Raw genomic sequence first — 27,253 nt, 5'->3', positions numbered from 1 at the left:
TATGTCCACAGAATAAAATATATATACAAAGAAGATAAGAAAACTAAAGAAAAAAACCTGGTAGGATATTGTGGACGAGCTCAATAACAACAACTCTGTACAGTTAGCAATATTTAAAAAAAAAAAAATGTTTTATTAAAGTTTTTCCAATGAGCGTTTTTATATACCAAAAATAGAAATACAGACAGTAATAAAAAATAACAATCAACATAGCCCAAAGCTTACAATGAAACTACTCACACAACAGAAATATATTTTTTTAAACAGAACAAGGTGGGTTTCGTGTCTATGCCCAAGTCACATTATATCAACAGTACCCCGCCCCCTCCCACCTGAACACCCCCCCACCCCCCACCCCACAGGATGCTGCTGCTGCTGACACTTACTGCTCCCCTAGAAAGTCAAGGAAAGGTTGCCACCGCCGGGAGAACCCCATCAAGGACCCTCTCAAGGCGAACTTTATTCGCTCCAGGCTGAGGAACCCCGCCATGTCGCTAACCCAGGTCTCCACACTCGGGGTTTCGAGTCCCTCCACATTAACAGAATCCGTCTCCGGGCTACCAGGGAGGCAAAGGCCAGTACCTCGGCCTCTTTCGCTTCCTGCACTCCCGGATCCTCCGCCACCCCAAATATCGCTACTGCTGGGCTCGCCTTCACCCGAGCGTCCAATACCCTAGACATCACCCTTGCAAACCCCTGCCAGAATCCTTTAAGCGCCGGGCATGCCCAAAACATATGGGCATGATTCGCCTGACTGCCCGCACACCTCGGGCTCCTGTCGTCCACCCCAAAACACCTACTCATTCTTGCTGCTGTTATATGCGCCCGATGCACCACCTTAAACTGGATTAATCCGAGCAGCAATATTATTTTTAACACATAACACTGTTTGTGGGGGGGAGGGGAAACTGGGAGGTACATATACATTTGGGTGCCGGAGAAACAATTACATTGGTTATGTCCAATACAGAGAGGATAATATGAGAATGGATCTGGTGTTGGTGTTGTTACTTGCTTCTCCCGGACGGTTTTCGCTGCCGTTGTCATCTCGCGTTCACCTCCGCTTCGGCCGCTCGTCCCGTCTTTCGCCTGTATTTTCCTTGCTCTCTGTTCCTGTGTTTGCCAAATTTGTTATTATTTCCCGTTCTCTCCTTCCGGCTATCATTCCCTTGCCTCCCTCCTCCCCTCTCTGGTTCCCCTCTATTGTTCCCTGTCTCCTCCCCCCCCCCCCCCCCCCCCCCCCCCCCCCCCCCTTCTCCTGTGGTTCGCCTTTCTTTTCTCTTAGGTTTAGCTGTTGCCCCTCCCCCATCCCATCCCCCCCCGGTCTATCCCACCCTCTCACACCTTGATTCGTGGCTACCTGGCTATCCTTCTGCTTGTTCTTTCGCCACAAACAGGTCCCGGAACAGTTGAGTGAATGGCTCCCACATTCTGTGGAAGCCGTCGTCTGACCCTTGAATGGCGAATTTGATTTTCTCCATTTGGAGAGATTCTGAGAGGTCGGACAGCCTGTCTGCAGCTTTGGGTGATGCTGCTGACCGCCAACCAAACAGGATTCTGCGGCGGGCGATCAGGGAGGCAAAGGCAAGGGTGTCTGCCCTCCTCCCCAGAAATAGATCTGGCTGGTCTGACACCCTGAAGACCGCCACTTTCGGGCAAGGCTCCATCCTCATCCCCACCACTTTGGACATGCCTCAAAGAAGGCTATCCAGTACCCTGCAAGTCTGCGGCAAGACCAGAACATGTGGGTGTGGTTGGCCGGGCCTCCTTCGCACCGTTTACATCTATCCTCCACCTCCGGGAAGAACCTACTCATTCGGGTTCTTGTTAAGTGGGCTCTGTGTACCACTTTTAGTTGCGTCAGGTTGAGCTTTGCGCACGTGGAGGTGGAGTTGACTCTATGCAGTGCTTCGCTCCAGAGTCCCCACCCTATTTCAATCCCCAGGTCTTCCTCACATTTCTTTCTTGTTCCGTCTAGTACGGTGTTGGCCCTTTCTACCAGTCGCTCATACATGTCGCTGCAGTTCCATTTGCCTTCCTAATCACTTGCTATAGCTGTCTACTAATTTTTTGTGATTCATGTACCAGGACACCCAGACCCCTCATTACTGCAAAGTTTTGAAAACTTTCTCCATTTAATGACATTCTACTTCCGTGAGGGGCCGAGTTCACATTTTTTCACACTATACTGCACTGCCATGTTTTTGCCCACTCACTTAACCTATCTAAACCCCTTTGCAGACTCTTTGTATCCCCCTCACAACTTACTTCCCTTTTTTTTTGTCTCATTAGCAAATTTGTCAACCTTACTTTCTGTCCCTTCATCCAAGTCATTTATATAGATTGTAAATGGTTGTGGCCCCTGCATCCCAATAGCACTCCACTGTTACAGCATGCCAATCTGCAAAATACCCGTTTATCCCTACACTCCGCTTCTGTTGACCAACCAATCCTTTGTTCATAATATGTTTCCCCTACACCACACGCACAAGTAGTAAAAAGGAATGTGTATATTTTAGGGAATTCCTGTGCTTTGGACCGAAGCAGCTGAAGGCAAGTTGGCCAGTTAAAAATCAGAAGCCAGAACTGAAGGAGCACAGTGATCTTGGTGTAGGGCTGGAGGAAGTTGCCACCTTGGAGAAAACAAGGTTGAGAATGTAAAAATCATGTTGTCATCAGATTGTGAACCAATCTAGGTCAGTGAAAAATCGTGATGAGGAAATGATATTTCCTCAGCAATGCCAGCGCCACATCTGCAGATCCAATGGGAGGACCATCGAACAAATGCTTGTGTGGTCCTTGAAGCCAAGTCCAGCTGGGCAAAAACCATCTCCAGGATTTAGAAATTTCTGCTGTTTGGTGGAATTCCAACTTTTGGATCACAGACTTCTGCCCTTTTAATGTTTTTCCTGACCCCCGCCAGATCCAGGGGAGCTGTCACTCAGCCCCTCTCTCTTTAATCAGCTGCCAATTCTTTTTTGAAAAAATATTTTTATTCTCCATTTTCACATTTTCTTCAGAATTTACACTCCAGCAACAAACAGTGAACGGTAACGAATACAATGTCAATCCCCTTATTAACACCAGTGATCCCATCCTCCCACCACCCCCCAAACAATGGCCCACCTGACAATGTAAGCATCAAATAAAACAAAACTCCCCAAGGTAGAGAAAAAAGAAAAAGGAATCAGGAATCGCCTATGGTCACCATTGGCATATATAGTCCACCCATCCAACCAGCTCCCCTAATATTCAATGCCATCCAGTCCCCGAAAGAGTACCGTGAATGACACCCATGAATTGTAGACCCCCCCCCCCCCCAGATTCCTCCCCTCCACTTCCTCTTGTAAACTCCTCCCCCCAACCTTGGTTCCTTCCCCAACTTTTCACCCCGGCTAGACTCACCGAAACCTGTTCTACCAGGCTCCGATAACCGCATCCCCTCCCCCCACGTCACTCCAGTTCACTGGCCGGCTTAAACCGGCCAGCGTGGAGGCCCCCGCCCGGGTCTCTTTCCCCCCTTGCCCAGTCCCAGGAAAACCAAGAAATCCCCTTTAGCACACAACCCCAGCATACACACCCAAGCCCCAAAGAACTCTCATTGCAAATGAAAGTCCCAACTCTTCCCTTGTCCAAATATACAGCGTCGACTCATTTAGTACATACACCAACACGCAGTGAAAAAATAAAGTTACATGAGGCTACATCGGTACACGAGCCGCTCTCAGTCCCATTTCTCAATTCTGCCACAGTCCTTCTGCCTTCACAAACTACTCTGCCGCTTCCGCTGTCCCCAAACAAAAGTCCTTGGATTTGTAGGGCACCCTCAACTTAGCTGGATATACTATGCCGCACTGCACCTTGCTGATGTACAGTGGCTTGCTAAAGGCAGCTCGCCTCCTCGCCAGCTCCACCATAAAGTCCTGGTATATGCGTATACCAGCTCCAGCCCACTGCACCACCCGCTTCTGCTTTGCCCAGTACAGGACATTCTCCTTCATGCTATACCTACGGAAACACGCAGTTACTACTCCTGGCGGCTCACTCGCCTTTGGTATAAGCCTCCCAATAGTTTTGCCAACATCGTGGCAAAATACTCAGTCGGCTCAGGCTTTCCATCCCTTCGGGCAGACCCACGATCCTCAGATTCTGCCGCCTGGATCTGTTTTTCAGGTCTTCTATTTTGGCTCGCAGACCCTTGTTGATCTCTATCACCTTCCGCAACTCATTCCCCATCGAAGTGTGTTGATCACTGTGCTGCGATAATGCCTCTTCCAATTCTTTCAGTGTCTCACCTTGCTCCCACACCTCCGCTGCCGCCCTCACCGGGTCAATCGCCTACTCCACCAGCACTTTCAATATCACCCCCATCTCCTTCATCATCATCCATGTACTTTGTGAACTGTTTTTCAAGTTCCACACCCATCACCTTGGTCATTTCTTCTGCTGTGAGCAATGCGGCCTCCTGTGGTGCCCCCGCCTCCGCTTTCCTTACAGTTCCTGCGCTGACTTTTCCACTCACCGGCGGACTTTCATTAACCCCCTTTTTCACACCCGTTTTTTCCCCAAACCTGGACATTTCTCCTGCCTGTGCCTTCTTACAGCTTTTTCAGCCTCCGTTGCCCCCGGGACCGGGCGTTAAAACCCCAACATTTCTATTCCCGAGCGGGAGCCCTCCAGGGTGCAGTTGCCTCCCGCCCGCCGTCACTGGAAGTCTCTCAGCTGCCAATTCTGACCTGACTTTGCATGATTAGGAGATGCACAGGCTCTGCCCTTAGGAGCCACTGCTCCCATGTACAGCCTGCAAAGTGCCTTCTTGTACTGGGCCATCTTCCTGGTGTTGCCCCTGTTGTGGTAATCACTGCCATTGGCAGAGTAAGACTGGATATGTTTGCTCAATCCGAGGCCTCGACTCGATCACAGCCTGCTGCTCAGCATCTGGCTCACAGTCTGACCCTGGTAGAATGAAGATTCCAGCTGGTCAAGGTCTCATCCACATCCCACCCTCAGCAGCAGTTGCCACTTTCTGCCGCCCAGGCTACTCGAACACCCAGTAATAGAAGAGATGTCGCTTTCTGACCTGCTGGGATCTGAGCCCCTGGGGCCCCAGCTCCAATCCTTGGGAAGGCGGCTCACCTCTTCCCCGGAAATGCAGATCCTGTTCTGGCCAAGGAGCCACAGCTGCCCACAAAGAGCTGAGTCTGAGCAAGTTTGAGAAATCTAGGTTGGGTGGAAGATGGAGAATGATGAGGGGCTGAGTGGAGAGGGAGAGGGGATGAGTGGGAATAAATGGACGGGCCGTGGGGAGGGAGGGCATGAGTGAAAGAATGAGGGTTCGAGAAGAGGGGCTGTCGATTGAGTGAGTGTGTGTGGTAAAAGCAGGTGGGAAAAGGGGTATGTGTCAAGGGAGAGGAGCAGATTACAATTTAGGGGAGAGGGCTTCAATGAATCTTCTGCCACCATGGAAAATGGAGAACTTGGCTGAAACTTACATGCATAAATAAAATAACATTTTTAGAAAGTACTGTAAAAACACAGATTTTCATATTTAAGTGATGAATTATATTTTATGTTCATGTATAAAACATGAATATAATAACATACCAAATGTTACTGTGCTGCTTTATTGCTGTTTTGTTTTTGCAGAACTCCGGGGTCACTTTAACTTTCAAGTGTTTTTTATATATTCATTCATGGGATGTAGATACCACTGGCAACGTGCCAACCTTTGTTGCTCACATCCTTTGTTGCTCATCTCTAATTACTCTTGAGAAAGGAAGGTGGTAGTCAAAGTGGAAAATAGTTTGTGAACTACCCACTGCCTTTGTCCCTTGCTTTGCTCACATGTACATAATCCACAAAAGTTCCATTCTGTGGTTAGTATGGAATTCATCTTGTATTACATATACATAGATACATAGAAGATATGAGCAGGAGGAGGCCTTTTGACCCTTCGGGCCTGCTCCGCCATTCAACACGATCGTGGCTGATCATCCAACTTAATAGCCTAATCCTGCTTTCTCCCCGTAGCCTTAGATCCCATTCTCCCCAAGTGCTATATCCAGCCACCTCTTGAATATATTCAAAGTTTTAGCATCAACTACTTCCTGTGGTAATGAATTCCACAGGCTCACCACTCTTTGTGTGAAGAAATGTCTCCTTATCTCTGTCCGAAATGGTTTACCCTGAATTCTCAGGCTGTGACCCCTGGTTCTGGACACACCCATCATTGGTAACATCTTCCCTGCATCTACCCTGTTTGGTCCTGTTAGAATTTTATAAGTCTCTATGAGATTCCCCCCTCATTCTTCTGAACGCCAGCGAGAAAAATCCCAACCTAGTCAATCTCTCCTCATATGACAGTCCCACCATCCCTGGAATCAGTCTGGTAAACCTTCGCTGCACTCCCTTGAGAGCAAGAACATCCTTCCTCAGAGAAGGAGACCAAAACTGCACACAATACTCCAAGAGTGGCCTCCCCAAGGCCCTGTACAATTGCAGCAACACATCCCTGCTTCTATATTCGAAACCTCTTGCAATGAAGGCCAACAGACCATTAGCCTTCTTTACCGCCTGCTGCACCTGGATGCTAACCTTCAGCGAATTGTGCACAAGGACACCCAGGTCCCGCTGCAAACTCCCCTCTCCCAATTTACAACCATTGAGGTAGTAATCTTCCTTCCTGTTTTTGCTTCCAAAATGAATAACCTCACACTTATCCAAATTATACTGCATCTGCCATTGGTTTGCCCACTCGCTCAACCTGTCCAGATCTTGCTGTAGGATCCCTGCATCCTCGTCACAATTCATCCTCCCACCTAATTAGGTATCATCTGCAAACTTTGAAATGTTACATTTTGTTCCCTCATCCAAATCATTAATATATATTGTGAATAGCTGGGGTCCCAGCACTGATCCTTGTGGTACCCCACTGGTTACTGCCTGCCAATTTGAAAAGGACCCATTAATCCCTACTCTTTGTTTCCTCTCTGCCAACCAGTTTTCTATCCATCTCAATAAATTTCCCCCAATCCCATGCGCTTTAATTTTGCACAATAATCTCTTATGCGGGACTTTGTCAAACGCCTTCTGAAAGTCCAAATATACCACATCGACTGGCTCCCCCTTGTCGACTGTACTGGTTACCTCTTCAAAGAATTCCAACAGATTTGTCAAGCATGATTTTCCCTTCATAAATCCATGCTGACTCTGACTGATCCTGCCACTGCTTTCCAAATGTTCCGCTATAAAGTCCTTGATAATGGATTCAAGCATTTTTCCCATTGAATGCTGAAATGCTAAAGTCACTTTGGTGATTTTCTATAAATACACTCTTGTCGGTAATAGAGGTAAACAAAGGGAAAATTAATATTTCAACCACTTGAAGTCTAACAATTCCTATTAGAAGTGGTTGAAACATTTACATTTCACTGCAGAACATAAAAAGTTAATTACATGTTACTTTTAGAAACATTTCAGATCCTTTTGTCTTGAGCACTGATTTTCAGATCTTTTTGTCTCACTGCCATCTTCGCTGGCAAATTCTGTTCTCCAACTCTCAAATGGCCAACGTTCCAGGGAAGGACAATTTAAAAATGCTTCAAACATACTCCGAAGCACGGCAGCACTGACCTTAATGACTGGGAGAAGCTTACTGCCTATCATTGAGAATGGTGACAATTGTCCATCAAGGTGGTATCATGCTTTGAGTACCAACATCTTAATGATGAGGCAGAGTGGTGGTAGAGAAGGAAAGGAAGCAAATCCTGCACTCCAGATCCAACTTACTCATGAACATCCAGCCCCATGTGCCCATAGGTCCGTCCTGCCATCCCAGGAATCAGTCTGGTGGGTGGCACAGTGGTCTCCTGAAAGAATTATCATTTGGGGTAGTACAGAGGAGGTTTACTAGGATGATCCTGGGTATTGAGGGACTGCTATGTGAGGAAAGATTAAACAGGTTGCATCTGTACTCCTTGGAGTTCAGAAGAATGAGAGGTGATATAATTGAAATATGTAAGATTCTTAGGGGGGCTCGACTGAGTAAATGTTGGGAGGATGTTTCAACTCATGGGAGAATGTAGCACCAGAGGGCATAGTCACAGAAAAGGGGGTACTGATTTAAGATTGAATTGAGGAAGAATTTCTTCACCCAAAGTGTGGTGAATCTTTGAATTCTTTTACCCCAAGAAGCTGTGGAGGTTGAGTCCTTGAACATTTTCAAGGTGGAGAATTAATTGGTGAATTAAGAATTATGGAGATAAGGCAAGAAAGTGGACTTAGTGAATGTTAGATCAGCCATGATTTTATTAAATGGCAGAGCAGGCTTGAAGGGCCAAATGACCTATTCCTGATCCTATTTCTTATTGAGTCACAGAGGTTTACAGCATGGAAACAGGCCCATCAGCCCAGCTGGTCCATGCTGCCCAGTTTCAATCACTAAGCTAGTCCTGCTTGCCTGCATTTGGTCCATATCCCTCTAACCTACCCTGCCCATGTAACTGTCCAACTGCTTATTAAAGGACAAAATTGTACCCGCCTCTACTACTGCCCGTTCCAGATGCTCACCATGCTCTGTGTGACGAAATTTCCCCTCTGGTCTCTTTTGTGTCAGCAAGGTGATGGAATGGGTCATTAACAATGCAATCAACCTAGGCACTTACTTAGCACTAACCTTGTCACTGATGCTCAGTTTGGGTTCCGCCAGGGTCGTCAGCTCCTGACCTCATTACAGCCTTGGTTCAAACATGGACAAAAGACCAAAACTCCAGAGGTGAGGTGAGAGTGACTGCCCTTGACGTCAAGACAGTATTTGATCGCGTATGGCATCAAGGAGCCTTATCAAAACTGGATTCAATGGGAATCGGGGAAAATGGTTGGAATCATACCTATGGAAAAGTCCTTCCTGTTTATTTCCTTTGTTCCCATTTATTTTTGTTTATTATTATTGGTAAGTGGACCCATAATCAGAATGTGCCTTTAAGCAGAAGAGTGCTTGCTAGGACAGTGTGTTCCTAGGTTTTGTATTTTGGAGAAGAGAAACCAGACTATTCAGCGCCAAATGAATCTTAGGAACCAGATTTGGAGGAAGAGAATTCGATTGGCTAACTGGTAACCGGTGATTGACCAGGGACAGTGTTCTGCCTGACAACACTCAGCGAGTGGTTCCTACCAGGTTTGCTTTGGAGAGAACCTGCCAGAAGCCTCTAGACCCTCAAAGGACGAGGAGCTCTGTTTTCTTCCTCTCTCTGCTTCCCGTTGTCTGCTGTCTATGTGAGTCTGCAATGAAAATCATTACAAGCTGGAGGAACACCTAACCTTGTGATAGAAACCAACTGGAGGACATCTATCTGCATCAAAGATCCTTTATTCTTTTATTTTATTATATTATCTTTACCTCTCAACTAGCCTTTTCCCTCTGAGCTGTTTGTGTGTGTGTGTGTAGAGAGTGGGGGGAGTTAGAAAGTGGGCGGGGGTCAGGGGTGGAGTCAGAGAGTAGATAGCCAGTAGTATTTTTTGCATATTTTATTCTAATTATTGTTAATAATAAAAGATTACTTGTGTTTAAATTTTCAAACCCGATAACTAGTCAATTTAACTCAACCAAAACCACGTGCATTAATAAAAAATCTAATTTTACATGTATTGTGACTCTGGTTGAAGTGGGCTGGAACAAACCACGCAAGATGCATTGCAGGAACTCACCCAAGGCTCCGTAGGCATCACTTTCTAAATCCACGCGCACTGCCATCTAGAAGGACAAAGGCAGCAGATACATGGGACCACCACCACCTGGAAGTTCCCTTCCAAGTCCCTCATCATCCTGACTTGGAAGTATATCGCTGTTCCTTCACTCATTGGGTCAAAATTCTGGAACTCCTCCCTAATAGCACAATGGGTGTACCTATACCACATGGACTGTTGCGGTTCAAGAAGGCAGCTCATCATCACCATCTCAAGGGCAATTAGGGATGGGCCTAGTCAGCTAAGCCCACCTCCTGTAAAAATAAGTTTTAAAAAAGCATGCATTTCCGGGGTGAACTTTTGAGGCCAAATTAATGCAAGTCTAGCATTTTGAAGCTAAAAGGGGGATGGTGGAAGTCGATTTATATGCTAAGTAATGCAAAAGCATGACTCTTGGCATTGAAAACATGGGGTTTATCTTATACATCGATTTGATTTAGAAGCCCTAATTTGCAGTAAATTATTTGAACAAATTAGATGGTTTGCATTTGAAATGTATAGCTTACTTCCCCTCCAACAGATAAACAAAATAATTGTTGGAACAAAATATTGAGTCAGGCTGGGGTGATATCTCTGTGAAGGAAGATAGGTTTTAATTCCTTCATGCACGTGGCGTAATTGAAGGAGTTTGAGTTAAGCTAAATCTTTGACAAAAAGTGTCTGTTTAATTTTTTTCACAGTGGGTGAATAAAGATGTACAGAGGAAGAATCAGAAGAGTGGACAGGTTTAAATGATGAATGGAGAAAATTATTCATATGAAGAAAGACAGAGGGAAAAACTGGCCCTGGGGAACATCTGAAGGAAGGACCTACACTGCAAGTAATCATTTTAGAAGAAACATGATGGTGATGGGAGACCTCATAATATTTATCTAAGGTAACTATATAATTTTAAAGTTCAAGTAAGATCCTTAATGTGAACCTACACTTGATCTGTCATTTCCATTGTGTATTTCACTAGCGTGCTTTTAAAAAAATGCACTTTCTAGTTGTGTATGGTTTAGCAACCTTTAATAGCAATTTGTTAAAGGATATTTGTGATTAAAGATTTCATAACCACCTTTGTAGTGTAATTTATATGAACCAGATGAAAATTAGCTATTGGGATGAAGCAGATTACTAAGAATGTCAGCTGCAAGTTTTACAACGATCTGTCTTGGATATCCTTCAGGCGCTGAACTCCCAAGAATAGCAACATTTTTACAACTATATAATGCTTTTAACGTAAAGAAGCTTTTGGGCGGTACGGTGGCACAGTTGTTAGCACTACTGCCTCACGGCGCCAAGGACCCATGTTTGATACCGGCCCCGGGCCACTGTCCGTGTGGATGTTCGCACATTCTCCCGAGTCTGCATGGGTCTCACCCCCTCAACCCAAAGATGTGCAGGGTAGGTGGATTGGCCATGCCAAATTGCCCTTATTTGGAAATTGTTTTTGAAAAAAAACTTTTCCTCAGGTGCTCCAGAGACTTGATAAAAATGGGCACCAAGTCAACCAAGAAATTAATGGCCAATGAAGTAGGTTTGGAGAGAAATCTTGGGAGAGAATTCTAAAACCTGGAGTCCAGGTGGCTGAAGGCAGTCAAACTGTTCATGGGTGAGATTTGTGTCTGCCTTTTCCTGAGTCATGAAGAACAGTTGGTCAGCTGCACTTTTCCAATGCCCCTCCTTGGATTGTAAGTTCACGTCTTGCTCCCCTTGCCTCACCTGTCTTCACGTTATTTAAAACAAATACGATCTGAAATTGTTTTAGTCCTTGTCTTCCTTCCGTTATGGGAACCCTAAACCAGAAAGTATCGAATATTTAATTATATGAAGGTGTAAACTGTGGGCGTCACAATGGTGACTTGTGATCAGAATTTGATCGCATCTTCTACTTGAGTCTTGTGCATCTTCAATCTTTCGAAGGTGAACTGAAAAACGTATTGATGAGGGCAAAAACAAATAATTAAACTGCTTTACTTCACATGTTGCAAGTGAATATGGGGCGAAATTCTCCCCAAACGGCGCGATGTCCGCCAAAACGGCGCCAATCAGACGGGCATCGCGCCGCCCCAAAGGTGCGGAATGCTCCGCATCTTTGGGGGCCGAGCCCCAACATTGAGGGGCTAGGCCGGCGCCGGAGGGATTTCCGCCCCGCCAGCTGGCGGAAACGGCCTTTGTTGCCCCGCCAGCTGGCGCGGAAATGACATGTCGGGGCGGCGCATGCGCGGGAGCGTCAGCGGCCGCTGACAGTTTCCCGCGCATGCGCAGTGGGGAGAGTCTCTTCCGCCTCCGCCATGGTGGAGACCGCTGCGGAGGCGGAAGGGAAAGAGTGTCCCCACGGCACAGGCCAGCCCGCGGATCGGTGGGCCCCGATCGCGGGCCAGGCCACCGTGGGGGCCCCCCCCAGGACCCCGGAGCCTGCCCACGTCACCTTGTCCCGCCGGTAAATAGGTACTCTAATTTACGCCGGCGGGACAGGCAATTTATCGGCGGGACTTCGGCCCATCCGGGCCAGAGAATCCAGCGGGGGACCCGAATTGGGTCCCGCCTGCCATTTTGGAATGGCTCTGGAGTCAGTCCGACTTTGCAAACGTCCAGGCCTACAAGATGATCAGAGGATTGGATAGGGTGGACAGTGAGAGCCTTTTTCCTCAGATGGTGATGTCTAGCACGAGGGGACATACCTTTAAATTGAGGAAGATATAAGACAGATGTCAGAGGTTCTTTACTCAGAGAGTAGTAAGGGCGTGGAATGCCCTGCCTGCAACAGTAGTGGACTCGCCAACACTAAGGGCATTCAAATGGTCATTGGATAGACATATGGACAATAAGGGAATAGTGTAGATGGGCTTTAGAGTGGTTTCACAGTTCGGCGCAACATCGAGGGCCGAAGGGCCTGTACTGCGCTGTAATGTTCTATGTTCTATGTTCTTTATAAATCTCTGACACCCTGCCCTCACCAACATCTGTTTTTGACTGCACCTTATCCTGGGGGTGTCAGATCGGCAAAGGACGGTACCTGTTTTCTCACATAGTTTCACACCTGTAAGTACCGGAATCTGTTGCCGCTGGGCAACTCATACTCCTCTACCTGTCCCTCCAAGCTTGGGAAGCTGCCTCCCACGAATAGATCCCCAAACTGTTCAATTATCGCCCGCCACCAACCTTGGAACCTTGCGCCCAGCTCCCCCGGAAAAAACCTGTGATTCCCACAGATCAGAGCCCAAACCGAGGTCCCCTCTAGCCTCAGGTGCTGCTGCCATTGTCCCCACACGGTCAGGGCCACCACCACCACTGGACTTCTGGAGTACCTGGCCGGCGAGAACGACACAGGTGCCGTCAAGCTAGTGCCCTTACTCGAGGCTGCCTCCATCCGCTCCCATACTGACCCCTCCCCAACAACCCACTTCCTTACCATGGCTATATTTGCTGAAGGGGAAATAGAGAACAAAAATAAGAGAACAACATCACCCTCAGGCAGAGCAAAAAAGGTTACGAGTATGAGAAGGGAGGTGGTCAATGCAGGACTGAGGGTGTTGTACCTAAATGTGCACAGTATTCTGAACAAGGTAAATGAGCCTGTTGCGCACATTGAAATTGGCCGGTACGATTTATGGGCATCACAGTGACGTGGCTGCAACGGGATCAGGGCTGGGACCTAAATATACAAGGATATGTGTCCTATCGAAAGGACAGGCAGATGGGCAAAGGGGGCAGGGTTGCATTGTTAGGAAGGAATAAAGTTAAATCAATAGCAAGGAGCGATATGGGATCAGAAGGCATAGTGGGTCGAGGTGAGGAATCACAAAGGTAAAAACTCCCTGATGGAAGTTATGTACAGGCCCCCTAGCAGTAGTCAGGATCTGGGGCAGAAAATAAATTAAGAGATGGAAAAGGCATGCAAAAAAGGCAATATTACAATAATCATGGGGGACTTCAATATATGCAGGTGGACTGGGAAAATTAGGTTGGTAGTGGATCCCAAGAAAAGGAATTTGTGGAATGTCTAAGAGATGTTTTGTTGGAGCACATTGTGACAGAGCCCACTAGGGAACAGGCAATTCTGGATTTGGTGATGTGTAATGAGGCAGACTTGATTAGGGAACTTCAGGTGAAGGAGCCCTTAGGGAGCAGTGACCACAATATGATAGAATTTACCCTGCAGTTTGAAAGGGAGAAGCTGCAATCAGATGTAACGGTATTACAATTAAATAAGGGTAACTGTAAGGACATGAGGGAGGAGCTGGCCAGAGTTGACTGGAAAAGATGCCTAGCAGGGAAGACAATGGAACAGCAATGGCAGTGTTTCTGGGGGTTATTCGGGAGATACAACAGAAATTCATCCTAAGGAGGAGGAAACATGCTAAGGGGAGTCATCCATGGCTGACGAGAGAAGTCAAGGACAGCATAAATGAAAAAGCATACAAAGTGGCGAGAATTAGTCGGAAACCTGAGGATTGGGAAGCCTTTAAAAGCGAGCAGAGGATAACTAAAAAAAGCAATAAAGGGGGAGAAGATGAAATCTGAGTGCAAGCTAGCTAGTAATATAAAAAAAGATGTGAAGAGTTTTTTTCAACAAAGAAAAGTACAGCACAGGAACAAGCCCTTAAGCCCTCCAAGTCTGTGCCGACCATGCTGCCCGACTAAACTACAATCTTCTACACTTCCTGGGTCCATATCCCTCTATTCCCATCCTATTCATGTATTTGTCAAGATGCCCCTTGAATGTCACTATCGTCCCTGCTTCCACCACTTCCTCCGGCAGCGCGTTCCAGGCACCCACTACCCTCTGTGTAAAAAAACTTGCCTCGTACATCTACTCTAAACCTTGCCCCTCGCACCTTAAACGTATGCCCCCTAGTAATTGACCCCTCTACCCTGGGGAAAAGCCTCTGACTATCCACTCTGTCTATGCCCCTCATAATTCTGTAGACCTCTATCAGGTCGCCCCTCAACCTCCGTCGTCCCAGTGAGAACAAACTGAGTTTATTCAACCGCCCCTCATAGCTAATGCCCGCCATACCAGGCAACATCCTGGTAAATCTCTTCTGCACCCTCTCTAAAGCCTCCACATCCTTCTGGTAGTGTGGCGAACTGAATTGAACACTATACTCCAAGTGTGGCCTAACTAAGATTCTATACAGCTGCAACATGACTTGCCAATTCTTACACTCAATGCCCCGGCCAATGAAGGCAAGCATGCCGTATGCCTTCTTGACTACCTTCTCCACCTGTGTTGCCCCTTTCAGTGACCTGTGGACCTGTACTCCTAGATCTCTCTGACTTTCAATACTCTTAAGGGTTCTACCATTCACTGTATATTCCCTACCTGCATTAGACCTTCCAAAATGCATTACCTCACATTTGTCCGGATTAAACTCCATCTGCCATCTCTCCACCCAAGTCTCCAAACGATCTAAATCCTGCTGTATCCTCTGACAGTCCTCATCGCTATCCACAATTCCACCAACCTTTGTGTCGTCTGTAAACTTACTAATCAGACCAGTTACATTTTCCTCCAAATGATGTATATATACTACGAACAGCAAAGGTCCCAGCACTGATCCCTGCGGAACACCACTAGTCACAGCCCTCCAATTAGAAAAGCACCCTTTCATTGCTACTCTCTGCCTTCTGTGACCTAGCCAGTTCTGTATCCACCTTGCCAGCTCACCCCTGATCCCGTGTGACTTCACCTTTTGTACCAGTCTACCATGAGGGACCTTATCAAGGGCCTTACTGAAGTCCATATAGATAACATGCACTGCCCTACCTGCATCAATCATCTTTGTGACCTCTTCGAAAAACTCTATCAAGTTAGTGAGACAGACTTCCGGTGGCGTGGGCGAGCAGGGCGGCCGCAACAACAAGAGCTCCCGCCGGTGGCCGCGATTCGCGGCGATTTCGGGGAAATCCCCGAGTCCTCACGCACTCCCCGACTATCGTAGGCCTTTGGGGCCGCCAAGAGCAGCCAGCGGGGCCGGTTTAAAAACCGTCGAAGAACCCCGCGCGGGTGTCGGGCGACGGGGGCTGAGGCACCGGTCCCGGCGTGGCAGGTCAGAGCAGCGGGGGTGGAGCTACGAGGAGGCCGAGGCGGCATGCCCAAGGCCAGGGCACTATGTAGGGAGGGTGCTCCACGTCGGATGGCTCCCACCTAGGAAGAAGAAAGAAGGTTGAAGCCTGGTCCCAGGTGAATGCAGAGGAGAAAGAAAGAAGGTTTAAGGAAGTTTGGTGAAAGGTTTTTTTTTTTCTCCCCCCCCCCTTTTTCTTTTTAAAAAAAAAGAATGCCAGATTGATGAAGGACAGGAGGGTGAAGGGGGAGAGAGGAGAAAAGAAAGAAGATAAAAAACAATAAGCCGCTAAAGGATGCGAAGAGCAGCGTCAAAGAAAGGAGGAAACGCGGGCTCGCCGCCGAAGGAGAAGACGAGCAAAAGTGTTGACAGGATGGCGGAAGCCGAACTGCAAGACGGGGCCGCACTACTTATGGTGGAGAAGATGGCCGAGGTGATGGCGGTGGAGCTGGAAAAACAGTTTGTGAGGCACATGGAGGCCTTGAGGAAAGAGACGGCGGTCGTGTTGAGGTCATGGGTGGAGGAGGCAATCGGCCTGATGAGGGTGGAGGTGGCAAAGGCATCGGCCGAGATGAGAGAGCAGGGCGAGAAGATGAAGGAGGTGGAGGAGGCCGTGACACGACACAGCGACCAGGTCACCTCGATGGGGGACGAGCTGTGGAGGGTGGTGGAGGTTAACAGAGGACTCCGAGCAAAGCTGGAAGACTTGGAAAACCGCTCAAGGCGGCACAATTTGAGAATTTTGGGCGTGCCCGAAGGGACAGAGGGCCCAAGGCCAATGCAATACTTCGCTAAGAGGTTGGCGGAGCTGATGGGGGAGGGTGAGAGCCCCACCCTGTATGAGATAGACCGAGCTCATCGGTCATTAAGGCCGAAGCCCAAAGTGAACGTGCCGCCAAGGGCAGTAATTATCTGCTTCCATAAGTTTTGCATGAAGGAGAAGGTATTAAGCTGGGCGAAGCAGGACCGTGAAGTGCTGTGTGATGGTACTGCGGTTCGGATCTACCAGGACTTAACGGTGGAGTTGGCAAAAGACGAGCGGCGTTTGGGCGAGTGAAGGCGGCTTTGTATAAGAAGGGGGTGCGATTTGGTGTGGTGTACCCGGCGAAATTGAGAGTAACATATAACGCCAAAGACTTTTATTTTGAGACAGTGGCTGAGGCGTTCGTGAGGGCAGAAGGCTTGGGACAGACGTGAAGAGCGGAACTGGAAGAGAGACTGTGGACTGTGTTTGAGCGGCTGGAAAATGTACAAATGTTACAACTTTCTTTTTACTGATTTGTATTGAAATTTACTTCTCTTTGCATTGTTACAGAGTTCAAGTTAATGGCGTTCTGTGTTGCGACGGTTAAATGTTATGTTAGTGAATTGTAGGGGTTGGATTGTTGGGTTTGTTTTGGTGTTTCTTTCTCTGGGACTGGGTGGAAGGGGGCGAGATGTCTTGGCGGGGGGAGCCACCCGTGCTAGCTAACTAAAGTCAGTTAGTGAACGGGGGTGAGGTGAGAGGAGGACTGCGGATGTTGGAGCCTGGATAGCAGGCTTCAACGGGCCTACGAGGCGAGCAAGAGGAGGTGGAGGGATGGATGTTGGGTGATGTTTTTGTAGGGGGGGGTTCTTGGGAGGGGGGGAAGGGGTTCGATGTTAACAATGGACAGGGGCGGGTCAGGCTTATGGGGCAGGGCCCGGTGGTATGGTAATGGTGGATAAGAAAGGTGGGGGGGGTGAGAGACCCCCAGTACGGATAGTCACGTGGAACGTGAGAGGGCTTGGATGTCCGGTCAAGAGGTCAAGGGTGCTTGCACATCTTAAAAGTTTGAAGGCCGATGTAGCAATGTTGCAGGAGACTCACTTGAGGGTGAAGGACCAGGTGAGACTTAAAAAGGGCTGGGTTAGCCAAGTGTTTTACTCCGGATTTGATGAAAGGGCTCGAGGGGTAGCGGTGCTGGTCAGCAAAAGGGTACGCTTCCAGATGGAGAAGGTGGTGGCAGATCAGGGAGTAGATATGTGATTGTGGCAGGAGCGCTGGAGGGGAGATTAGTGGCGCTGTTAAGTGTATACGGTCCCAATTGGGACGATGTAGGATTCGCGAGGAAGGTGTTTGGGACTATTCCCGACTTGGACACGCATGAGCTGATTGTGGGGGGGGGGGACTGGAACTTGGCGTAGGAGCCAAGGTTGGACAGATCACGGCCGCGCTCGCTGGTCCCATCAGGGGGGGGCGAAGGCGCTGGCTGGGCTAATGGTGGAAATGGGAGGGGTGGACCCTTGGAGGTTCCTGCACCCAAGGGAACAGGAGTACTCTTTTTTCTCAGCGGTCCATAAGGTATACTTGCGGATCGACTTTTTTGTGGTGGAGAAGGCTTTGCTGGCTGGAGTCAAGGGGTCGGAATACTCTGCAATTGCAGTGTCAGATCACGCTCCACATTGGGTGGATATGGTGCTGGAGAAGGGGGCAGCGCAGAGACCGGGGTGGAAACTGGATGTGGGGCTTTTGGGGAACCAAGTGTTCTGTGAGAAAATTGAAAAGGTAATTAAGAAATATGTAGGTTTCAATTGTACGGGTGAGGTGTCAAAGGCAGTCGTCTGGGAGGCTCTAAAGGCGGTGGTGAGAGGGGAGGTAATTTTGTTTAAGGCCAGGGTGGATAAAGAGGAGAGGTTGGAGCGGCAGAGGGTAATAGATGAAATGTTGGAGGTAGATAGGAGGTATGCAGAGGATGGGGACCCGGCGAAGCTGGAAAAGAGGAAGAAACTACAGGCGAGCTTCGACCGACTGTCCACCAGGAAGGCGGTGCACCAACTGAGACGAGCAAGGGGTGCAGTTTATGAACATGGAGATAAGCAGGTCAGCTCCGGAGGGAGGCAGCGGCAAGGGAAATTCTTCAGGTGAAGGGTAGGGCAGGGAAGTTGGTGGTGGCTCCAGTGCTGATTAACAAGGTTTTTGAGGAGTTTTATGAGAGGTTGTACAAGTCAGAGCCACCCAGGGGAGACCGTGAGATGCAGGAATTTCTAGATGGGTTGGAGTACCTGAGGCTAGGGGAGGGGGATAGGGCTACATTAGAAGGAGCAATAGTGGAGCAGGAGATAAAGGATGCGATTGGGAGGATGCAGTCGGGGAAGGTGGCAGGGCAGGATGGGTTTCCGGTGGAATATTATAAAAAATTTAAGGATAGGTTGGCACCCCTGATGATGGGGATGTTTGAGGAGGCGATAGGAAAGGGGGTGTTGCCGCAAACCTTGGGGCAGGCATCGATTTCCCTGTTGCTAAAAACAGATAAGGATCCGACGGAGTGTGGGTCGTATCGGCCCATATCACTTCTGAATGTGGACGTAAAAGTGTTGGCGAAGGTACTGGCGGGTAGGCTGGAGGAGTGCCTCCCGAAGGTGATAGGGGAGGATCAGACGGGGTTCGTGAAAGGGAGGCAGCTGTTTTAGAACATTAGGAGGGTTTTGAACGTGGTTATGGCACCGGTGGAAAGAAAGGAAACAGAGGTAGTTGTGGCATTGGACGCCGAGAAGGCGTTTGATCGGGTAGAATGGGGGTACCTGATAGCAGTGCTGGAGCGGTTTGGGATTGGACCAAGGTTTGTGAACTGGGTAAAGCTATTATATAAGGAACCAAAGGCGAGTGGCCACACAAATAATATCAGTTCGAGATACTTTTCTCTCCACCGTGGGACGAGACAGGGATGTCCTATGTCCCCCCTGCTGTTTGCACTTGCGATTGAGCCGTTGGCCATCGCATTGAGAAGTTCGGAAGCATGGAAAGGAATAGTGCGGGGGGGTATAGAGCATAGGGTGTCCTTATATGCCGACGACTTGATGCTGTATGTGTCGGAACCGAGTACGTCGATAGGAATATTGGAGCTACTACGGGTATTTGGGTCTTTCTCGGGGTACAAGTTGAACCTGGACAAGAGTGAGTACTTTGTGGTGTCTCGGCTGGGGGTGGGGGCAGGGGTGGGGGGGCTGCCATTCCGTAGAGCAGGGACTCATTTTAGGTATCTGGGGGTGCAGGTTGCCCGGGAGTGGGGGAGGCTTCGCAGGTACAACATCACTAGTTTGGTGGGGAGAGTGAAAGCTGATCTGGCAAGGTGGGGCGACCTTCCTCTGTCACTGGCAGGTCGGGTACAGGCGGTTAAAATGAATGTGTTGCCGCGATTCCTGTTTATTTTTCAATGCCTAACGATTCTCCTGCCAAAGTCTTTTTTCAGGGAGATTGAGGGAAGGATTACCTCATTCATATGGGGAGGGAAGGTGGCCAGAGTGAGAAAGCTGCTGCTACAGAGGGGAAAGTAGGCAGGGGGTTTGGGTCTCCCGATCCTGTTGCACTACTACTGGGCGGCGAATGTGGAGAAAGTGCGGAGCTGGGTCAGAGGGGTTGATTCTCAGTGGGTCAGAATGGAGGAGAGTTTGTGCAGGGGGTCGGGGCTGAAGGCACTTGCAACAGCGCCGCTCCCGATAGCTCCGGGGAAATTTTCAGGGAGTCCGGTAATAATAGCTTCATTGAAAATCTGGAGGCTGTTTCGACAACACTTCGGGTTGGGTTTAGGGTCAAGGGAAATGCCGATTCGGGGGAGCTACAGATTTGAGCCAGGGAGGTGGGATGGAAGTTTTCAAAAATGGGAAGAGATGGGGATTAAGACGCTAAAAGATTTGTTTCTTCGGGGTCGGTTTGCAGGATCGAGGGAGCTGGAAGCGAAGTATGGGCTAGAGCAGGGAGAAGTGTTTAGGTACATGCAGGTTCAGGATTTTGCCAGGAAGGAGATACAGAGCTTCCCAGAGGAACCGGCCTCCACATTGCTGGAGGAGGTGTTGGCGACAAGGGGACTGGAGAAGGGGGCAGTGTCAGTGGTGTACAGAGCTATTTTGGAAGAGGATAAGGCACCACTGGAAGGGATCAAAGCAAAGTGGGAGGAAGAGCTGGGAGAGGTTATAGAGGAGGGGGTCTAGTGCGAGGTGCTCCGGAGAGTGAATGCCTCCACCTCATGTGCGAGGTTGGGGCTGATACAGCTGAAGGTGGTATATAGAGCGCACCTCACGAGGGCGAGGATGAGCCGATTTTTTGAAGAAGGAGTAGAGGATGTGTGTGAGCGTTGTGGGGGGGGGGGGGGGGGGGTGGTGTCCGCGAATCACATTCATATGTTTTGGTCCTGTCCAAAGCTAGGGGAGTACTGGAAGGAGGTGTGATCCTCCGCTGTGATCACCTCCCGGTGATGATGTGGGCGCCGACTTAGTCACCTGTGACTCCGGGAGCGTGTTGTCCTCGTCTTCATCACCCCCGAGTGGAACCAGTGGGAGAACTGATCCTCCTGGGGTGGGCGCTGTGGTGAGGTGCGCGGGGGGAGGTTGAGTGGCGCCGGGGCAACCGGAGGGGGGGTATGTCGTGAGGTGGGATGTGGGTGGGGACCCAGCGGGTGCCAGGTCCCGAAGGAGACTGTGTCCTGGTGCCCGTCGGGGTGCGCCACGTAGGCGTACTGCGGGTTCGCGTGCAGTAGTTGTACTCTTTCGACCAACGGGTCCGCACGTGTTTACGAAGGAGAACGGGTCCAGGAGCTGCCAGCCATGTTGGGAGCGAAACCCCGGAGGTGAACTTCCTGGGGAAAGCAAGGAAACGTTCATGGGGGGTTTCGCTAGTTGCAGTGCAGAGGAGTGATCGGATGGAGTGGAGCGCGTCGGGGAGGACATCTTGCCAGCGGGAGACCGGGAGACTTTTAGACCGTAGGGCCAGCAGGACAGCCTTCCAGACCGTCCCATTCTCCCTCTCCACCTTCCCATTTCCCCGGGGGTTGTAGCTGCTTGAGGCAATGCCCTTGCTGAGCAGGAACTGACGCAGCTCATCGCTCATAAAGGTCACTGTGGACATAAGCGGGGAAACCGAACAGGGTGAAGATGCTGTTGAGTGCTTTAATGACCGTTGCAGAAGTCATATCGAGGCATGGGATGGCGAAGGGAAATCAGGAGTACTCATCAACCACATTCAGGAAGTACGTGTTTCAGTCGGTGGCGGGGAGGAGCCCTTTTAAGTCGATGCTGAGACACTCAAAGGGGCGGGAGGCCTGCACTCGATCTGGCCGGTAGAAGTGCGGTTTGCACTCCGCGCAGACCTGGCAGTCTCTGGTGACAGCCCTGACCTTCGCAATGGAGTAGGGCAGGTTGCGGGCCTTTATGAAGTGGAAGAACCGGATGACCCCCGGGTGTCAGAGACCATCGTGTAGGGCCCGGAGGCTGTCCACTTGTGCACTGGCACATGTACCTTGGGATAGGGCATCAGGGGGCTCGTTGAGCTTCCTGGAACGATACAAAATCTCGTAATTATAGGTGGAGAGCTCGATCCGCCACCTAAAAATCTTATCGTTTTTGATCTTGCCCCACAGTGTATTATTGAACATGAAGGCAACCTACCGTTGGTCAGTGAGGAGAGTGAATCTCCTGCCGGCCAGGTAATGCCTCCAATGCCACACAGCTTCCACAATGGCTTGGGCCTCCTTTTCGACAGAGGAGTGCCGAATTTCGGAGGCGGGCCTGCTGCCTGGTTGAGGGTGGCGGCCAGAGCCACATCCGATGCATCGCTCTCGACCTGAAAAGGGAGGGACTGGTCGACCGCATGCATCGTGGCCTTGGTGATGTCCGCCTTGATGCGATTAAAGGCCTGGCGGGCCTCAGCCATCAGGGGAAAAACTGTGGAGTGAATGAGTGGGCGGGCCTTGTCCACAGTTAGGTACCCACTAGGCATAATAGGAGAAAAACCCCAGGCATCGTTTCAGGGCCTTGGGGCAGTGGGGGAGGGGGAGTTCCATGAGGGGGCGCATGCAGTCGGGGTCGGGTCCTAGAACTCCATTTTCCACAACATAGCCAAGGATGGTTATGCGGTTGGTGCGGAACACGCACTTCTCCTTATTGTACGTGAGATCAAGGAGTTTGGCGGTTTGGAGAAATTTGCGAAGGTTAGCGTCGTGGTCCTGCTGATCGTGGCCGCAGATGGTGACGTTGTCTAGGTACGGGAAGGTGGCCCGCAGTCCGTACCGGTCAACCATTCGGTCCATCTCACGTTGGAAGACCAAGACCCCCTTAGTGACGCCGAAGGGAACCCTAAGGAAGTGATAGAGGCAGCCATCTGCTTCGAACGCAGTGTATTGGCGGTCCTCCTTGCGGATGGGGAGCTGGTGGTAAGCAGATTTCAGGTCCACTGTGGAGAAGACCCGGTACTGTGCAATCTGATTGACCATATCAGATATGCGTGGGAGGGGGTACCCGTCGAGCTGCATGTACCGATTGCCACGGTCTGACTGTAGTCAATGGCCATCCTGTGTTTCTCCCCAGCCTTTACTATTACCACTTGGGCTCTCCAGGGACTGTTGCTGGCCTCAGTGATGCCTTCCCGCAGAAGTCGCTGGACCTCCGACCTGATGAAGGTCCTGTCCTGGGCACTGTACCGTCTGCTCCTGGTAGCGACGGGTTTGCAATCTGGGGTGAGGTTTGCAATCAAGGAAGGTGGATCGACCTTAAGGGTCGTGAGTATGCATACGGTGAGGGGGGATAGAGGTCCGCCGAATTTTAAAGTTAAGCTTTGGAGGTTGCATTGGAAATCCAGACCGACTAACAGGGCAGCAGAGGTTGGGGAGGATGTAGAGCCGGAAGTTGCTAAACTCTACGCCCTGGACGGTGAGGGTCGCGATGCAGTACCCCCGGATTTCCATGGAATGGGACCCGGAGGCCAGGGAGATTCTCTGGGTAACGGGGTGTACCGCGAGAGAGCAGCGCCTTACCGTAGTGGGGTGGATGAAGCTTTCCGTGCTCCCGGAGTCAAAAAGGCAGGAAGTCTTGTGCCCATCGATTTTCATCGTTGTTGTTGCGGTTGCGAGGTTGTGAGGCCGGGACTGGTCGAGGGTGTTCGAGGCGAGCTGCGGCTGATGCTGGTAGGCCCCAGGCTGGTCAGCGGTGGTGGCAGGCAATGAGTGGTTAGGCGAACTTCCCAACGCGTAGGGGTCCTGAGGCGCTGTCCAAAATGGCGCCGAAGATGGCAGCACCACGGGCACACATGGCGGGCGGCATTAAAGATGGCGGTGCCCACAGGCTAGCCAGTTGTCAAAGGCGGACGTGGCGTTGGCTGCTTGAGGGTGCAGCTGTAGGCGATCAGGCTTGATGCGAAGTTCCATCGTTTTAAAATGTTTGCTCAATAAATTGATGCACTATCAATTACTACAAAGACAAGAGTAGTGAATAATCGAGGCTTTATTGAGCAAAGATGTGTGGCCTCCTGTAATCCGGTGAACACACACATTTATACACCGCCGACTGGGCGGAGCCAGCAGGCAGGGATTTTCCCATGTACCTCTAGTACAGGAGCCTTACCATACTACATCTAATATACAGTTAGTGGTGACTACCCCCCCCCCCCCCCCCCCCCCCCCCGCTCGGGGCATAAAAGGTGCACTCGCCCCCCCATCCCATCAAAACATCTCGGAGGAGAAAAGTTCCCCAACCACCAACAAAACAAAAGATACAGGGATTACCAAAAAACGGTAAGGGGGAATGAACCCAACATTCATCTCCACGCCCCTCCTCCACAGTTCAATGTCCTCCTTCACCTGCCAGTCCACTGTCTCTCACAAATTCCATTGCCTCCTTTGGCATTCTAAAATTGTGCTCTCTGTTGTTAAGTCAACCAGAGGCAAGCCGGGTACAACATCCCGAACTTCACCCCCTTTTTAAAGAGGGCAGCCTTCACCCGGTTAAACACGGCTGTCCTCTTCGCCAGCTCCGGGCCCATGTCCTGATACACTTGCAGCTCACTCCCCTTCCAGGTGCATCTCCTCGTCTGCCTTGCCCATCTCAGCATCTTTTCCTTTTCCAGGAACCGGTGAAGACACACCACCATTGCCCTCGGCGACTCATTCGCCTGCAGTTTCCTCATCAGCGCCCTGTGCGCTCGGTCAATCTCCATGGGCTGGTCAAAGACCCCTCTCCCAACAGCTTTTCCAGCATTCTGGCCACATACGTGGCAACGTCCACTCCCTACAATTCTCAAGGTCTGTCTCTGAGAGCGGTTCTCAAGGTCCGCTACCTTCTCTGTAGCCGCTTCTGGATCTCCCGTATTACTCCTACCTCAGCTGCCAACAAAGCCAACTGATCCTCATGCTCCCCCACCTCCTCCTCCCATTTCCGGATAGCTTGGCCCTGGGACTGCAGCCTCTGCTCCACTCGATCGATTTACAACTTCAACAGATCTACAGCCTTGGTTAGATTCTCATGGACCTCTCTCCTCTATTATCTGAACTTCTCATTTAAGGAGTCCACCAGTTGGTCCATCGACCATTCTGCAGGCATTCTGCATACCCTCCGCCATCGTAAGCTGTGGCGCATGAAGATTCTCCTGCTCCAACTGCTCCCTTCTTCTCAACGCACCTTTGGTCTGTGGATCCATTCACCAGTCCCACCAGTGGAGTCAAACTTCCCTCTGGCCAGCCCTACACCTTCTTCAGCCACATATCCATCCTCCGAACGGTGAAAAGGTCTGAAAAAAACAGCCTTGAGCGGGAGCTGCCAAATATGCGACCGTTCACACCAGCCCTCCGCAAGTCCCGTCAGCACCATTAGTGAAGGTGTCCAAGGTGCTGCACCGTCGGTAATGGCCATGGCTGAGGGTCTTGGCAGAATGTCCTGCTCGACACAAGGGCGTCGACACGATGGTGCAGGCATCGGGGAGCCGCCAGGGCTGGCAACCCGGATAATGCAAGGGCAGCCAGGGCTCGAACCTGCTGCCCTTCTGACTCAAGGTGAACCCCAGGGCTCGAGCGGGAGACAATTTAAATTTAACCCCCCACCATCTGGCCTGGGCTTGCGAAATCCTACAAACTGTGCTGACTTGAGACAATTCACACCTCTTTAACCTGTGATTATCCCGGTCTCCAGTCACACTATCTGGACCTGTAAAGACTTAAATGTCTGCAAGATCTGCATTCAAAGTATCATTTTGCATCATAGGCTTTGTCTTTATATGCTGTTTGTGTAACCTACCTCTTCACTCACCTATGAAGGAGCTACGCTCCGAAAGCTAGTGATTCCAAATAAACCTGTTCGACTTTAACCTGGTGTTGTAAGACTTCTTACTGTGCCTACCCCAGTCCAATGCTGGCATCTCCACATCATGCCTTTCAGTAAAGTTTACATACATTGATAGCTGCAAGTTTCAGTGTTTTTAATTAATTTTGATTAAAGAACTCAGAATAGCAGTTGCAGAATTCTAAGTGTAGCCATAATGATCTCTTGTTGCATAGCTATGAATTGCACTTTTCTCACCAAGAACAATTTTCTTAAATGCAATTTTACGTGCAGGTATAGAGCTATGTTTCTGTGGAAAATTGAATAATTTTTCTGAAAACGTGAAAACAAAACCCTGCGATATGTCAACAGTAACCAGAAAGACCACTATTTTCTGCTTTGATACTGTGCTGAGACTGTACTCCAAATGGTTTCAATGGATGCCATTGTGCATGATGCAAAAAATGGAGGTATAACCACTATCTGAGGACTCTCCTGATTTCCCAGCTTGGAACACCACTACAAATTCCAGAATTGATGTTTAGATTAATATTTTCTACATGCTGATATTATTGATGTTGTCAGAATGTTGTCATAACAGCAGTGCTTTCCAGCTAGCAGCTGGAGTTGTTGATTGGAACATAGGAACAGGAATAGGCCATTCAGCCCATTGAACCTGCTCTGCCATTCAACTTAATCATGGCTAGTCATCCAACTCAATGCCAATTTCCCACATTACCCCCATATCCCTTGATACCTTTAATAACTAGAAATCTGTTCATCTATGTCTTGAACATGCTCAGTGACTGAACATCCACAACCCTCTGGGGTAGAGAATTCCAAAGCTTCATCACCCTCTGAGTATCAGAATCCTTCCACATCTCAACCCTAAAATCCTATTCTAATATTGTGTTCCCTGGTTCTCGCAGGAGGAATCTTATTTTACTTGATGTTTTTTGTGACTTTTCAAAAACTTGAAGCTTTTTTTTCAGAAGCAGGATGGGAATATCCAATATGATAATCAATAATAGAGGAGTAACATAACCTTGGATTCATGTTAAACATTATATTGTATACTGCAGCAGTGGCTCAAGGATACAGGAAGTATTACTGCTATGCTACAATGCACTAAAATAATTTGTCCTCAAATATATAGTGCGTATCAGTTTACAAATATATTCTTCCTGCAATCTATTTTGATTGTACCTTCAAAGGTTTCACATTAGAGAAAAAGGGTATGAGCAAGTTACAAGTGGGATTGAGGTCTTTCAGTTCAAGAATATTGTGACTGTATTTTAATAACAGCAGTAATGCACAATTGAAAGTAATTGTAGGACATTACTTTGAACCTTTTTATGGCACAAGGTCCTGTGGAACAATGGGTAGCATCCCTACCTCTTACCTAGATGTTC

General features: G+C 49.3%; 1 protein-coding gene across 2 annotated transcripts in view; it reads left to right on the top strand.

Moving 5' to 3' along the window:
- ldlrad4a (low density lipoprotein receptor class A domain containing 4a) overlaps positions 1-27,253 on the top strand; it is a 629,055-nt gene that overhangs the window by 61,080 nt on the left and 540,722 nt on the right. For both annotated transcript variants that reach the window (XM_072468425.1, XM_072468426.1), the window contains exon 2: positions 10,425-10,621. The gene's annotated coding sequence lies outside the window, so the exon portion shown is untranslated. The remainder of the gene's footprint in view (positions 1-10,424; positions 10,622-27,253) is intronic.

The sequence above is a fragment of the Scyliorhinus torazame genome, chromosome 11 (genome assembly GCF_047496885.1).
Source record: "Scyliorhinus torazame isolate Kashiwa2021f chromosome 11, sScyTor2.1, whole genome shotgun sequence".
NCBI lineage: Eukaryota > Metazoa > Chordata > Chondrichthyes > Carcharhiniformes > Scyliorhinidae > Scyliorhinus > Scyliorhinus torazame.
This window is presented reverse-complemented; position numbering and strand designations above follow the sequence as displayed.